General features: G+C 39.9%; 1 long non-coding RNA gene across 1 annotated transcript in view; it reads left to right on the top strand.

Annotated features, from left to right (window-relative positions):
• The first annotated feature begins 72 nt into the window (after positions 1-72).
• LOC106504692 (uncharacterized) overlaps positions 73-13,453 on the top strand; it is a 45,111-nt gene continuing 31,730 nt past the window's right edge. The window contains exon 1 of the long non-coding RNA XR_002346708.2: positions 73-182. This is a non-coding gene — a long non-coding RNA (uncharacterized LOC106504692). The remainder of the gene's footprint in view (positions 183-13,453) is intronic.

Genomic DNA, 13,453 nt, shown 5'->3' with positions numbered 1-13,453 from the left:
ATTTATAAGTCGTTTTGGGAGGAGCCTGGGGTCGGAGGACTAACTAGCGGGGTGAGGTACAAAGTGCCCGGAGTTTCATAATAGGCCCCGTGGGGAGGAGGGGCCGGAGCATGGACTGACGGATGTCATCCTCCCTCTTTGAACACCTGAGAGTGGCTGAGGAATGAAAAAATGCCCTTCTGGTGAGCCAGGGACTACTCCCCAAACTTTTCCATCTCCCTCTCTGGCTCCTGCGGGTTGGTTTGCTCGGTGGGTCACCTGCCTGCTAGGTAGAGTGGGTGGTTTGGGTTGCTAAGGGTGGCGGGCACAACTTGAATCAGATGGTCTTCCCGCCTGGGCTGGAGCTCCCAGTACATGCTTTTGGAGGGGTGTGTGTGTGTGTGTGTGTGTGTGTGTGTCTTATGGACATTCTTGAAATTGGTCAATGGCTCAAGGACTCTCCATGTATTCACCCCTGCCACCGCCCAGAGGTGTTTTTCTTTCTCTGGTCTATGCCTTTCTTCACCTTTCGAGTCTATAGCCCCTCTGCTTCCCTTGGGGTACAGGCATTTATGGCTTCAACATCTAGTGGTCATGAAGAAAAGCCTCTAAATTATGTTTTCTGCCGGCCTCCTTGCCAGCCATCAGCCTGCTGCTTTGGATTTAATTTCCCTGAACTTTGCCTGGATCCTGTCACTCCCTTGAACAGACTCTTTCAGTGACTTCCCATGGCCTTTGGGACCAGGCAGGACACAAAGGTGGACCCAACAGTCTTTTCAAGCTCAGCTCCCACTGGTTCAGCAGACAAGTTGTCTTTGTCTCCACCAGGCTGGGAAGCTCACTGGGCCTTTGCTTATGCTTACTTTCCTCCCTATGATGCTGGAGTCCCATTTGGGGAAATGGCTGCCTTTTACTGGAGCCAGTCAAATCCTATTCACTTTCACAGTTCTCCTCAAGGGCCTAGATTTCTTGAGTCTACAGGGCTCTCTTTCCATTCTGGCCTCTTCCAGCTTGTTTTGTTTCTCTTTCCCCTAGGCTGGGAGAATTCTAGGTCTGATGAAACTGCTTTGAATTGTTTAATTTTTCTTGTTAGTCAGATGTTCAGATCAGTCTGAATACATAAATTACGCGTTACCGTATTTCCCCTGTAGGGCCTAAAAACAGTGAGTCAGTTTAGCAGTATGGACAGCGTATTTGAATGGAAAATGGAATCTAATGCATGTCGATAACTCCTTACCTTTCTACTTTTTGTTTTCTTCAAGTTATTCCTTTCCATTTCTCCCTTCTTTTTTTTTTTTTTTTTTTTTTTGCCTCTTCCACCTCAGGTGATGTCCTTTAATGTCTCATGTTGGAAACACATTCATCATCTTTCTTTCAATGGTTGTCATGGTTCTGGATTTAAACAGTCAGCATGTGAATCCTTGAAGTTATTTAACCTCTCTATTTCCTCATATGTAAAATAGGGATGATAATAGTATCTAACTCATAGGAAGATAATGAAAGTGCTTTCCCCAGTGCCTAGTACAGAGTTGGCACTCATTGAAAATGCCTTGTATGCTATGTAAACACAGTTAGGATGGTGGTAGTTGGTGGGTGGTCAGTATTCATGAGTTAATGAATCTCCTCACAGAAAGGCAGAGGTAGAATTGTGGTTCCTAAGTCTAACTTCTGAATGGAGTAAGAAAATAAGCCGTTTGTGACTTGTCGCTTAACTGCTCTTTTGTAAAAGAATGCATGGAACCAGGAAAGATGACTCTGGCAATGGATTAGTTTTATAGTACAATGATAGGGATCACAAATCTGGTAACTTAGAATTACCAAGAGGGACTGCTGGATCGTAATGGTTTTTGTTTTATAAATTGAACCTGGAAAAGAAACAGCTCCAGTGTCTGAAAAAAAATAAAGCAGAATTCCTTGGGAAATATGAGGGGTCCACAGAAGCATTTCTCTATTTTTCACAATGGCATAGTCAGGTACTTTCAAAGGAGTGACAGGAAGAAGAATTTCTTAGTCTTGATTAATGTCTGATTTCAACAAATGTAGTGTTGTGATTTGTGCTCAGAAGAAGGTGCAAACCCAGCCCGGAGAATGGGGTCACGCTGCAACAGTCAACTCCTTGGTATTGATACTTGGGAGGGATTTTTTTTTTTTTCACTTCGTAACTGCTGCCTGCAAGCATGAGATACAAATCACCGTGAAAAAAAAATCCTTGTGCTTATCCCAAAATTTTCCACAGCAATGTGTTTTTCTATGAGCTGATTTCACATGGTGTGAAGAAATCTTTTCTTTATTGGTTCTATGTTTGCTCAATTTGATAGCCATTAGGTTTTGAGAATGACTCCGTCATGACACATCAGGGATTTGCCACTGCCTCCGCAAAATACTCGTCTTTTTTTTTTTTAAATAATTGGGAACAATTTTCCTTAATCTTTCATTTAAATGCATATACATAGTATGAAGTACAATCATCATTCCTCTTAAAGGCCCAAACCATATCTGAAGATAGAACAATTTGGGAAGAAAATAAACAAGTCATATGAACTTTTCTAACTAGGAAGTGACTTAAAACACACCGACCAGACCAGCAATTTCCAGGCTGAGAGGTCTGGGGATTTTTTTTCAAAGAGTTAGTAAATATAAATAATATTTATAGTCGAAATATCTGCCTAATATGATTTTTAAAAGAGTTTTGGGTATTGTGATTATTAAAATGTATTCACCATAAACTGATAATGAATTCAAGGTGGCCTGGTGTTGTGCATATTCTAATTGATAGATAACAAATATGTAACCTCCATCCGGTGGGGGAATGTGGCAAAATAATTTTTTTACATGGAAAGAGGGTCCTCTTAGGAGAAGTTAAGAAACCCTGGACGGGCAACATCCGTATACAGGCCCTAAACTGGTTTCAGTGAACCTGTTGCAGACTGCAGCCAGATCCAGCTCTGGGCCAGGCCTAAAAAAACCAGCATCTATCCTCAGACAAGAACGTTGAAAACCTCACAGTTCCCCCATCTCTTGCTTCCTCCCTCAAGTTAGTGCTCTTTGGGACTGCAACTGGCACTTGTTTGTTATGAGATTTCTACTTTTCAGACTGAGAGCTGAGCACACCTATTTTGTTGAATTAGCTTTTCTATAACACAAAATGTTTAAAGTCCTTTATTAGCTAATCCTTAGCAAGAACTGCTACCATAGAATGGTGTTAAATTGTTTTTCGTACAATGAAGCCCTTGAAAAATACAGAAAGGTGTTCAAGGTCAAATTGTTAAATGTAATATTCAACATAGGAGTCCTGGAACATGAACTTTGTTCTATTGCGTGCTAACTAAAGAAGAAAAGTGATTTTATTCCAAATTTAGCCACATATTAACCATATGGGGCCTTTTTAGCAAGAGTTCCCCTTCAAAGAAGAATTTGTTCTTCAAGATAATTTTTTAAAATATATGTTAAATGAAATAATGACTAATAAACTACAAATAAAGCACAGATTTCCAAGCAAAAATTCTGGACTCTATGTTTCCCCACAACCTTTATCAGTCAGTGACTGTTTTCCTTTTCTCCTTGACCAAAAATCAATAGACCTCCTCTCACTGATTTATTTATTACCTCTCGTTGATTTATTTATTCGGCAAATATTGACTGACTGTCTCAGTAGTGGCATTGTTATATAGATGTAAATAGAGTATAGGTAAACAGAAGCATCTCTGAACCCAAAGAACTTTTTATCCAGTTGGAGACAAAAATAGAGAAAAGAAGCAACATATATTGAATGTAGTGACCCTCTCTTTACTTAAATAACCTCTATTATAGACTCTTCCAAAATGTCATTTTCTTTTGGACTAATCCATTGTTAGTTGAGAATGAGTTTTAATGCATGAGTTTTAAGCATTCCAAAAGAAAAATTTTCTCATTTTTTCTTTCAATGTATACATTGAAAGGTAGAAGAAAGTAAAAGTTTAGAAAGCTTTAGAGTCTAATAAACAGTAAATCACTATTTCTCATCACCTGACCTGATAATTTGAGGCGTTTTCTTAAACTAGAAAATGATTTAAACGTTTCGACACGTTTAAAAATGTTCATGCCATTTGAATGTTGAATGAATGGTGTGGATGGTTGATTAACTGATTAGATGAGTAAATTCACTAAAAGACTGTATCTTCTGTTTGTGGTCCTGTTTAGACTCAGAAGGATAGGAGGAAAGGAACTGAAAGTAATTGGAAATGAGGATGAGCCTAATAATAATAATAATAATAATAATAATAATAATGGCAACTAATATTTATACCTAACATGTTTAACCCACTAGGTGGTTTCAATAAAATTGCTCACTTATTCCTCAGAATAACCTTGTGAGGTTAGTAAATTTTTATGTCCCTTTTCCAAATGAGATGAAGGCAAAAAGATTAAGAAATTTTTTCAAGGCCCTTCAGCTCCTAAATGGCAGAGATGGGGTTCGAAGCAGGCAGCCTAACTCTGAGCAGCATTAACCCTTTCACCACCACACTCTACGCTTTTACCTGTGACAGCATCTGGCCCACGGAAAGTGCAGGGTTTGTTAGATATGTGACGCTCTCGTATATTTTAATTAAAATCCACTTTTCTGGAGTTCTCTAGTCTCAGATTATAGAGAAGGAGTGTTCACATCCCTTTGTTTTCATACCCCTTCCTTATGAAGAATATCCTCCTATGCTGTTGTTTCCCTGTTAAGAAAACCAGGGGTGTCCATCTCCCAGCTTCCACCAGCAAATTATTCATGGTGCTTATGAAAAACATTTTCTCTTAAAAGTGCCTCATCCAGGAGTTCCCGTCGTGGTGCAGTGGTTAATGAACCTGAGTAGCATTCTTGAGGATGCAGGTTCGATCCCTGGCCTCGCTCAGTAGGTTAAGGATCCGGCATTGCCGTGAGCTGTAGTGTAGGTCGCAGATGTGGTTAGGATCTGGTGTTGCTGTGGCTGTGGTGAAGGCCGGCAGCTACAGCTCCAATTAGACCCCTAAACTGGGACCCTCCATATGCTATGGGTGTGGCCCTAGAAAAGACCAAAAAAAAAAAAAAAAAAAAAAAAGAACCCCATCCATAATGCCCCCTGTGAGTGTCATCAACAGACTCCTCTGCAGTGATCATAAAATGTAAGAAAAAGCCAGATGCTATTCGATATAAGGAACCTGATCGCTGGAGCTCCTTGTCCTGGCTATGAGCTGTGCCTAGCGACAAAACAGCCACCCCTCTCGTCACAAAACATTAATTACACATGGAGTGATGATGAATTAGGAAGGCAGCACTCCCCATTTAAAGCACTGCTATTTCATGTTTAGCTAACGCCTCGATAGCACGTGATCACACATCACCTACACTGATGCTACGACTCCTTAAGCAACATCTCACAGTTAAAATGTTAACTTTCATAAAGTCATTGATTCGGTAAACATTTTATGTCTCATACAACTGCAAGTCAGCCTTTGAGAAACTTGGCAACTTACTTTTTTTTTTTTTTGGTTTTTTTGTGTGTGTATGTTTTCAGGGCTGCACCCACAGTATATGAAAGTTCCCAGGCTAGGGGTCAAATCAGAGCTGTAGCTGCCAGCCTCTGCCACAGCCACAGGATGGCCATTTACTTATAAATCTTTTGCATGATTATTGCACGATTGCATATGGATTCACATACTTTTTCCTAAATATTTAATGTTTATATCCTTCTCAGCTGTGGGAAAAGGCCAAAACCTACACAGTAGATACACAAGCCTGAAACTTTCTTGTCTGTCGATCTCTTCAAAGATACCTGGGTTACTTCTAAATTTAAGTGTCAATAAACCTTGCCAAGGATTGCCTAATTTCTGCAGACCCTGGGGGGTAACACTATCTAGAAGATAGAATAGAATGCCACAAAAATCCTAGGAATTGTTTCATGATTAATATTTACTATTCTCTGTTTAGCACTACCACTAACAGGTAAAAAATCACTAGTGGAGGCAATAAAACAATAGCTATTGAAGTCTTCATTTTTATTGCCTTAGCCTTTACTGGTAATAGCTATTTGACTTAGAAATTATCCCTGTATAAAATTTCACCCAAATGAGATTATATTCTAGCTTGCAATGCATCTTAACTTTGTAAGGGATCATTTGTGTAAGTGCTAAGATTGTATTGTGTGGCTCGCTAGACGCTGATTCTCACTCATGGCTGCCCTTTAAAATCACTTGGTCCATGTTAGAGAAATACTGAAAAATCACTGAAGCCTGGGCCTTACTTTCCCAGAGATTCTGATTAATTTGGTTTAGGAAGGGGCTCAAATGAAATGTATCCTTGTAAGCAGAGAGCTTGATGTTTTAACTATGAAAAGAGAGAAAGAATACTAAACCACGTAGGTTAGATCCAAGTTCTAGTCCTGAGTAAAAATAAAGAGCTGTGTGATCTTGTGTAGGTCATTTAACAACTCTGAGCTCAACTCTCTTCCTTCTTAAAATGTAGGTTTGAACCACATGATCTCCAGTGGAACAGCTCTGAAATATGGTGCTGAGAAGTTGGAACCCCAGCTTTATTATCTCTTAATTGTATGTGTTTTTAAGCATTGAGCAATTTTACGTATTGGCTAAAATATCCTACAGTGATAGCACGGATAATGGCCTAAGGGTATGAAAAAGCAGTTCATCTTATAAACAGGCTTCTCCACTTTTCTAAAATCTTGCCTACATTTCCCCTAGGATCTTTGCTTAGGCCTTGTTGTTTTGTTTTGTTTTGTTTTGTTTTTCATTTTCTTCCCTTTGCTTACAACTAGCGAATCATGAATTCCACAAAAAAACTATGTGGGGATTTAGAAAATCTTGATCCTGTTGCAGGTAAAAAGGACCGTATTATAATATGACCCAAACCACATTTATGAAGAAAACTTCACTTTCTCTGATAAAGAAGAAAGTATATGTTAAATGTTCTAAAAAACCAGTAAAGAAAACACTTATGAAAAAAATTTAAAAATAAATAAATAAAAGGACACTAAATTACTAGTTAGACACCCTAGCCTGCAATCCTGGCTCCTGTCATTGGTGGGTCTTTTAACCATATGACCTTATTTATACTGCACTAGCCTCATCTGTAAAACCTGGAGATAATTGCCCCTGTCTTTCATTCATCTCAGTATTTTCATGGGACTCAAATGTTATATAAAATTGTGAAACAGAGCTGTAAGATATAACTGTGACCATTAGCAAATATCAGATATTGGAGTTCCTGCCGTGGTGGAAACAACTCCGATTAGAAACCATAAGGTTTCGGGTTCTATCCCTGGCCTCGCTCAGTGGATTAAGGATCCGGCATTGGCATGAGCTGCAGTGTAGGTTGCAGATGTGGCTCAGAGCTGATGTTGCTGTGGTTGTGTCGTAGGGCGGCAGCTGTAGCTCCGATTTGACCCCTAGCCTGGGAGCCTCCATATGCCGTGGGTGCGGCCCTGGAAAGCAAAAAAAAAAAAAAATCAGATGTCTATTTAGTGCCAGAATATAGAAGAGAGTCAGAAAATTAAAAGGGCAGCCATAATACTGCTGGATTCCCAAAGCAAAAAGTAGGTGTCCCAAAGAGGTGGAACCAACAGCAGGTGGAACAATGAGGTCAAGACAATAGGAATGGAGGAAGAGATTTGGCAGGAATGAGGTCACTGGTGACCTTTCAGGAGAAAGTTCATCTTACAGACATATAACATCCTGTATTTCTTCTAATACTGAATATTATTATCAGAGAAGATGAGTTGTCTGTGAGCTCCAGCCCGGGAGCATTTCTAGCACAGGCCTCTCCTAAGTTGTCAAAGCTACGTGTAAAACTTTGTAGAGGTGACTCATTCTTCCAGGCAGGCCTTTGCTTAACCCCTTCTGTGCTCAAATGAACAAGACAGGGAAGCTGCTTATGATGGGCTTTACCTAACATGCATTTCTTATCGTTTTCTTATTAATTTGGAGGGAAACATGAAAATTAATTTTCTTCAGTGTTACATAGCTTTAAGAAGATATCCTTCTATATCAGAGTAGACAGATTAGGAAAAGTGATTTTCTGAGATATTGAGATTCTAGGTATATCATTTCACTTACTCCTTATATGAATGTATTAGTCTTGCCACTTACTCCTTTCCTACCTGTCCCTAGTCCCCTGTTTGTGGGGGGCTGGGGTGAGGGGTGTAGTAAGATACATACAACAGGTACTCTCTGTATAGTACACACACACACACACACACACACACACACACACACACACACACACAGTATTTGTTGTATCTTCAGTTCAGTGAGGGAAAATAGCTGATTCTAGAGAAGCAGACATGGATCACCATCCTTTGGTGATCTTTGCTATGAAACCTAAGCTGACTTGGACTTCGGAATGGCATAAGATCAAATGATGTCAGTATCAACAATGACATGAAAGAAATATGTCTTACAATTCCTAGAGTCTCCTCTCAAGTTGCTGTGGCTCTTGGACTGTCTATTCAGACTCAAGATTCTTCAAGACTCCTGTCGTCTCACCAATCAACTCCCCAAACACCCTGGAACAACATTAAATTTCCTTCCTCTAAGAACACCTCCTAATACCTATGTGTAAAATCCAGTTATCTTTCAAAAAAATATTTTTGGTGTTTTTTTGTACCAGAGGAAATAGTATGTCAGATCTATTCTTCCTGGGTTAGTGCAATTGCATGCCTAAGAATATATGAAAAATAGGAGTTCTTGCTCTTGTGCAGTGGGCTAGGAATCTGACTTCAGCTCCTGGATCAATGCAGAGGTGCGGGTTCAATCCCGGGAACTGTGCAGTGGGTTAAGGATCTAGCATTGCCACAGCTATGGTGTAGGTCACAACTATGGCTCAGATTCAGTCTCTGGCCTGGGAACTTCCAAATGCCATGGGTGTGGCCAATAAAAAAATAGAATAGATGGAAAATATAGTTAAATGAAACCCAAAATCTCACCAAAAGGAAACTTGAGTTTTACATGAATCTTGAGCCAATTTCCCAAAGATCTTCTGTACCCCAGATGATAGAGTATATCTTTGGATTTGGAAAACAGATTGCCCATTTTTGGAGCTGTGGGGCTCCAAAAGGAATGGTTGTAAATTGTGCTTCTTCTTGGCAGTTACCCCAAGCTGCCGGTCTCCTAGGGGATATTATGGCATCGTAAGGTGAAACTTCCACTCTTTGGTATGGTACCTGTTATACAAAGGTCTCTGGTCGCTCTGAGAAATCCTTGACTCTCCAAAATTATAGTCAATAAAGGTTATTCAAAAAGGAATGCTAAACTGAGCTCCACAATGGGGACAATGGGATAGTGAGAGCTTTTGCTGTTTGAGGGTAAATTTGGGGATGGAAGCACTGATGTTTATAACATCTCTACTTTGTTGACTTTTGATTTTTAGATACTTCACTCCAGTTAATTGACATTTGCTTAGTTTTTTGTCCCGATCCACATTCAGATGAGAGTTATTTGGAGTTCCCGCTGTGGTGCAGGGATTAAGAATCTGACTGCTGCAGATCAGGTCAGTTCGGAGGCACAGGTTTGATGCCCAGCCCAGTGTAGTGAGTTAAAGGATCCGGTGTTGTTGCAGCTTCAGATCAGATTAATCCCTGGCCCAGGAACTTCTGTGTGCTGTGAGTACGGCTATTAAAAAATAATAATAATGGGAGTTCCCATTGCGGTACATTGAAATCGAATACGATTAGTATCCATGAGGATGCAGGTTCTATCCCTGGCCTCACTCAATGAGTTAAGGATCTGGCGTTGCCATGGGGTATGGTTTTGGTTTAAGCCAGCAGCTGCAGCTCTGATTCAACCCATAGCCTGGGAACTTCCATATATCACAGGTGCAGTCCTAAAAGGCAATAATAATAATGATAATAATAATAATAATAAATGAGAGTTAACTTTATCACTCCCTCTGGCAGCCTTCTCTGATTTTCTTAGACCATATCAGAGACTTTCAGTGATGGTCTTTTGTTAACTCCTAAATGCTCTCCATCATAAAAACATCTCAGTTCTGCATGCATTTGCTTCTTTGCTTCTCTCACAGAAAGATAAGCTCTGTGAGGAAGGGATCAACAGCTGTGCTTATTGAGTAACTTATATGCCAGCCAGTGTTCTAAAAACATGAAGTTAAAAATTTTAGAACACTGCTGGCACGTAATAAGTTACACAATAAATATTGACTATTGTTAGTGGTGATTTAAAAGTTACAGTTTCTGTACACATTCTGATATTCTAGAAGTCAAGCCATGCCCCACTTGGGCTTTGATACCCTACTGTCTCTAGTTTAGGCTCTAGCCTGTAGCAGGCACTAAATACATAGTTGTTGCATGAAGCCATTGATTCCCAAAGCTGAATGCCATAGTATAAATTACAGGAAGAGAAAAAAATTACACCGGGACTCAGTTGTCCTATATCTGGTAGTGAGCCAACTTGACAATGTTAAGAATGATGGCCGGTGTAATTCCTAGTAGGTTAATGGTGTGCCTATTACCTCAACAAGCTCCTGGACCAGTTTTGTTAGATATCTACACATCAAATTTAGGGCCAGTGGTAAAGAAGACTTGCCCATTAAGCAGGCACTTAACAATACTTCTCTGCACTGGTCAGTGCTGGTCACAAGTCACAAGGTCATATGATGGGTTTGGTGTGGACAGCCAAAAGCCTGTTGAGCAGAAGAAATACTTGAAGCAATCTTTGGAAAATGCTGTTTGTTGCAGACGGTAACATCTTGAATCATGCTGAGAACTGGTCAGAAATGAGATGAATCATTTAGAGAAAAGCCTGGAGCTTAAAAGGGCCCAAGAACTCCTTTTGTTGGCAACCCAGCAGTTAGGAGCCCAACCAACACAAAACTCTTGGGTTTCATGTGAAAAAGACAAATATGCTGATCATATTTGGATGCCCATTACGGTGAAGATTAATACAGGGATGATAACGAGACCTGAAAGATGAACACACCTGCAATATTATTACGAGAAGCAGCATCACCCAGTTCCATGGGATACCTGGGTTATTGCTATTGACACATTTCACATTTGAAGTATTTCAAATACCCTTACACCTGCATCTCTGATTTAGAAAGGACTTAGTGACTATGATAAAAGGCATAAGACAGCTCATTATTCAACAATCTTAGGTTTAAACTGATACTTTTTTTTTTTTTTTTGGGCTTTTAGGGCTATACCTGTGGCATATGGATGTTCCCAGGCTAGGGGTTGGATCAGAGCTACAGCTGCTGGCCTACACATAGCCACAGCAATGTGGGATCTGAGTCACATCTGCAACCTGCACCTCATCTCAAGGAAACCCTGGATCCTTAACCCATCGAGCGAGGCCAGGAATTGAACCCACATCCTCATGGATACTAGTTGGGTTCGTTACCAATGAGCCACATTGGGAACTCCATAACTTTTTTTTCTGAATAAAGTTCTATTATATTTTATTAGAGTTAGTTGAAACTTTGTCATTTCAAAATTATTTTAGGAGTTCCTGTCATGGTGCAGTGGAAACAAATCCGACTAGGAACCATAAGGTTGAGGGTTCATTCCCTGGCCTCGCTCAGTGGGTTAAGGATCTGGTGTTGCTGTGAGCTGTGGTGTAGGTCACAGATGTGGCTCATATCCTGTGTTGCTGTTGCTGTGGTGTAGGTCAGCAGCAGCTGCAGCTCTGATTGGACCCCTAGCCTGGGAACCTCCATATGCCGCCAGTGTGGCCCTAAAAAGAAAAAAAGAGAAAAGTATTTTAGAAAAATTCTATAATTTTCACGAGGTTTTCTCAACCTCATGAAGTCATTTGAGGCCTTTCAGACTTTTCTTGACTGAGGCTTAAAATCATTTAACATTATGATGCGACTTAGGAAGAGACACTGAGCTTTCTGAAATAAGTGTCTTAAAAGCAGTATTTTATCTCGTTGAAATGTGCTGCGATCTATTCTATTTCATGTGAAAGATATAATAACTGAGATTCATGAATTTATGTAATGACACACTAATTGGTTACATTATGCAATTTAGAAAAAAGCAAACTAGTAGATCAGTGACGCTTTAGAGCAGTGGTGGGTCCTGTGGCTCCTGAAACCCTAGGGGCTGTATGAGAGGGTGGGGGCTCGGGTTTCTGTCATGGTCAGAAATGAGAGAGAAGGAGTTCCTGTTGTGGTTCAGCAGGTTAAGAACCCAACATAGTGTCGGTGAGGATACAGGTTCAATCCCTGGCCTTGCTTGTGGGATTAAAGATCTGGTGTTGCTGTGAGCTGTGGTATAGGTATTCACAGATGTGGCTCAGATCCCAAGTTGCTGTGGTTGTGTAGATCTGCAGCTGCACCCTTAGCCTGGCAACTTGCATATGCTGTAGGTGTGGCCCTAAAAAGGAAAAAAAAAATAAATGAGAGCGAGAATATATGTTTTTGGAGAAGATGGATTCTAGGCCCTAAAAAGGAAAAAAAAAGAAATGAGAGCGAGAATATATGTTTTTGGAGAAGATGGATTCTAGTCCACTTTTGCTACTTTTTGTTCTGTATATAGATCTTCCTCAGAAAATTCCATCTAAATAAACATATCTTTGGGTAGAAAGTTGGACAACTACTTCTATACATATAATTTCCTTGTCTTAAAGGTCAAATCCTGGTATGACAAAAACAACTGCTTCTGAAATCACTGTATGAAATCAAAGCTTTCTTATATGACATTCTTTTTATTTCAAGCAATACTTAAGGCACAGAGTGGCAGTAAAAATAAAGCATTTGCCTGGGTCCTTAGATTTTCTTTTGATGCAGTTTTGGAATTTATATTATGAGCTGTGTTTATTTGGTTAGATAATTTACACAAATTTTAACCCCGTTCTTCAGAATTCAGTGCTAAGTTTTGAGGGATCACTGTGTTTGTTTCTGATAACTGAGGGCGTTCTTTTCTTTGCAGGTCAAGATAGTTTATTTTCCACTTTACCCTTCGTACCTTTTTGGATAAAGAATGTTTCATTTCAGTCAAAAGAAAAAATAGAATATTTCTTAATAAAAATAGAATATTCTCTCAGTCTGTCAGGAATGGGAACAGGTTATTATCAGAGTTACATGGTATTGTAGGCACAAAGATGACATCCCTGAGTTTTAAACTAATTAAAGATAATCAAAAATTGTTATTAGCTCTCCCTAAAATCATATTTGCCTAAGATGGGGACCCAGACCCAGTTTGTAAAAATGAATCAAGATCGGGGTGTGGATGAAAGAGAGGGAGAGGAATAAGAAACAAAACAAGGGAGAGAACTTCTTGTATTTATGAATATTTGCTATGTGTGAAACATTAAGCTAAGTGTATTACATGTATTCCTCCTTTTTTTTTTTCTTCTTTGGCCACTTGGCAGTGTATGGAATTCCTGCACCAGGGATCAGATCTGAGCCGCAGTTGCAACCTATGCTGCAGCTGCAGCAATGCCAGATCCTTTAACTCACTGCGTCGGCCTGGGATTGAACCTTCATCCTGGCTCTGCAGAG

The sequence above is a fragment of the Sus scrofa genome, chromosome 8 (genome assembly GCF_054392235.1).
Source record: "Sus scrofa isolate SSC_HxYL_T2T_F1_AM1 chromosome 8, Sscrofa_HxYL_maternal_Yorkshire_Landrace_v2.0, whole genome shotgun sequence".
In the NCBI taxonomy this organism is placed as follows: domain Eukaryota; kingdom Metazoa; phylum Chordata; class Mammalia; order Artiodactyla; family Suidae; genus Sus; species Sus scrofa.
Note: the sequence above shows the minus strand (reverse complement) of the source record. Positions and strands in the feature narration are given on the sequence as shown.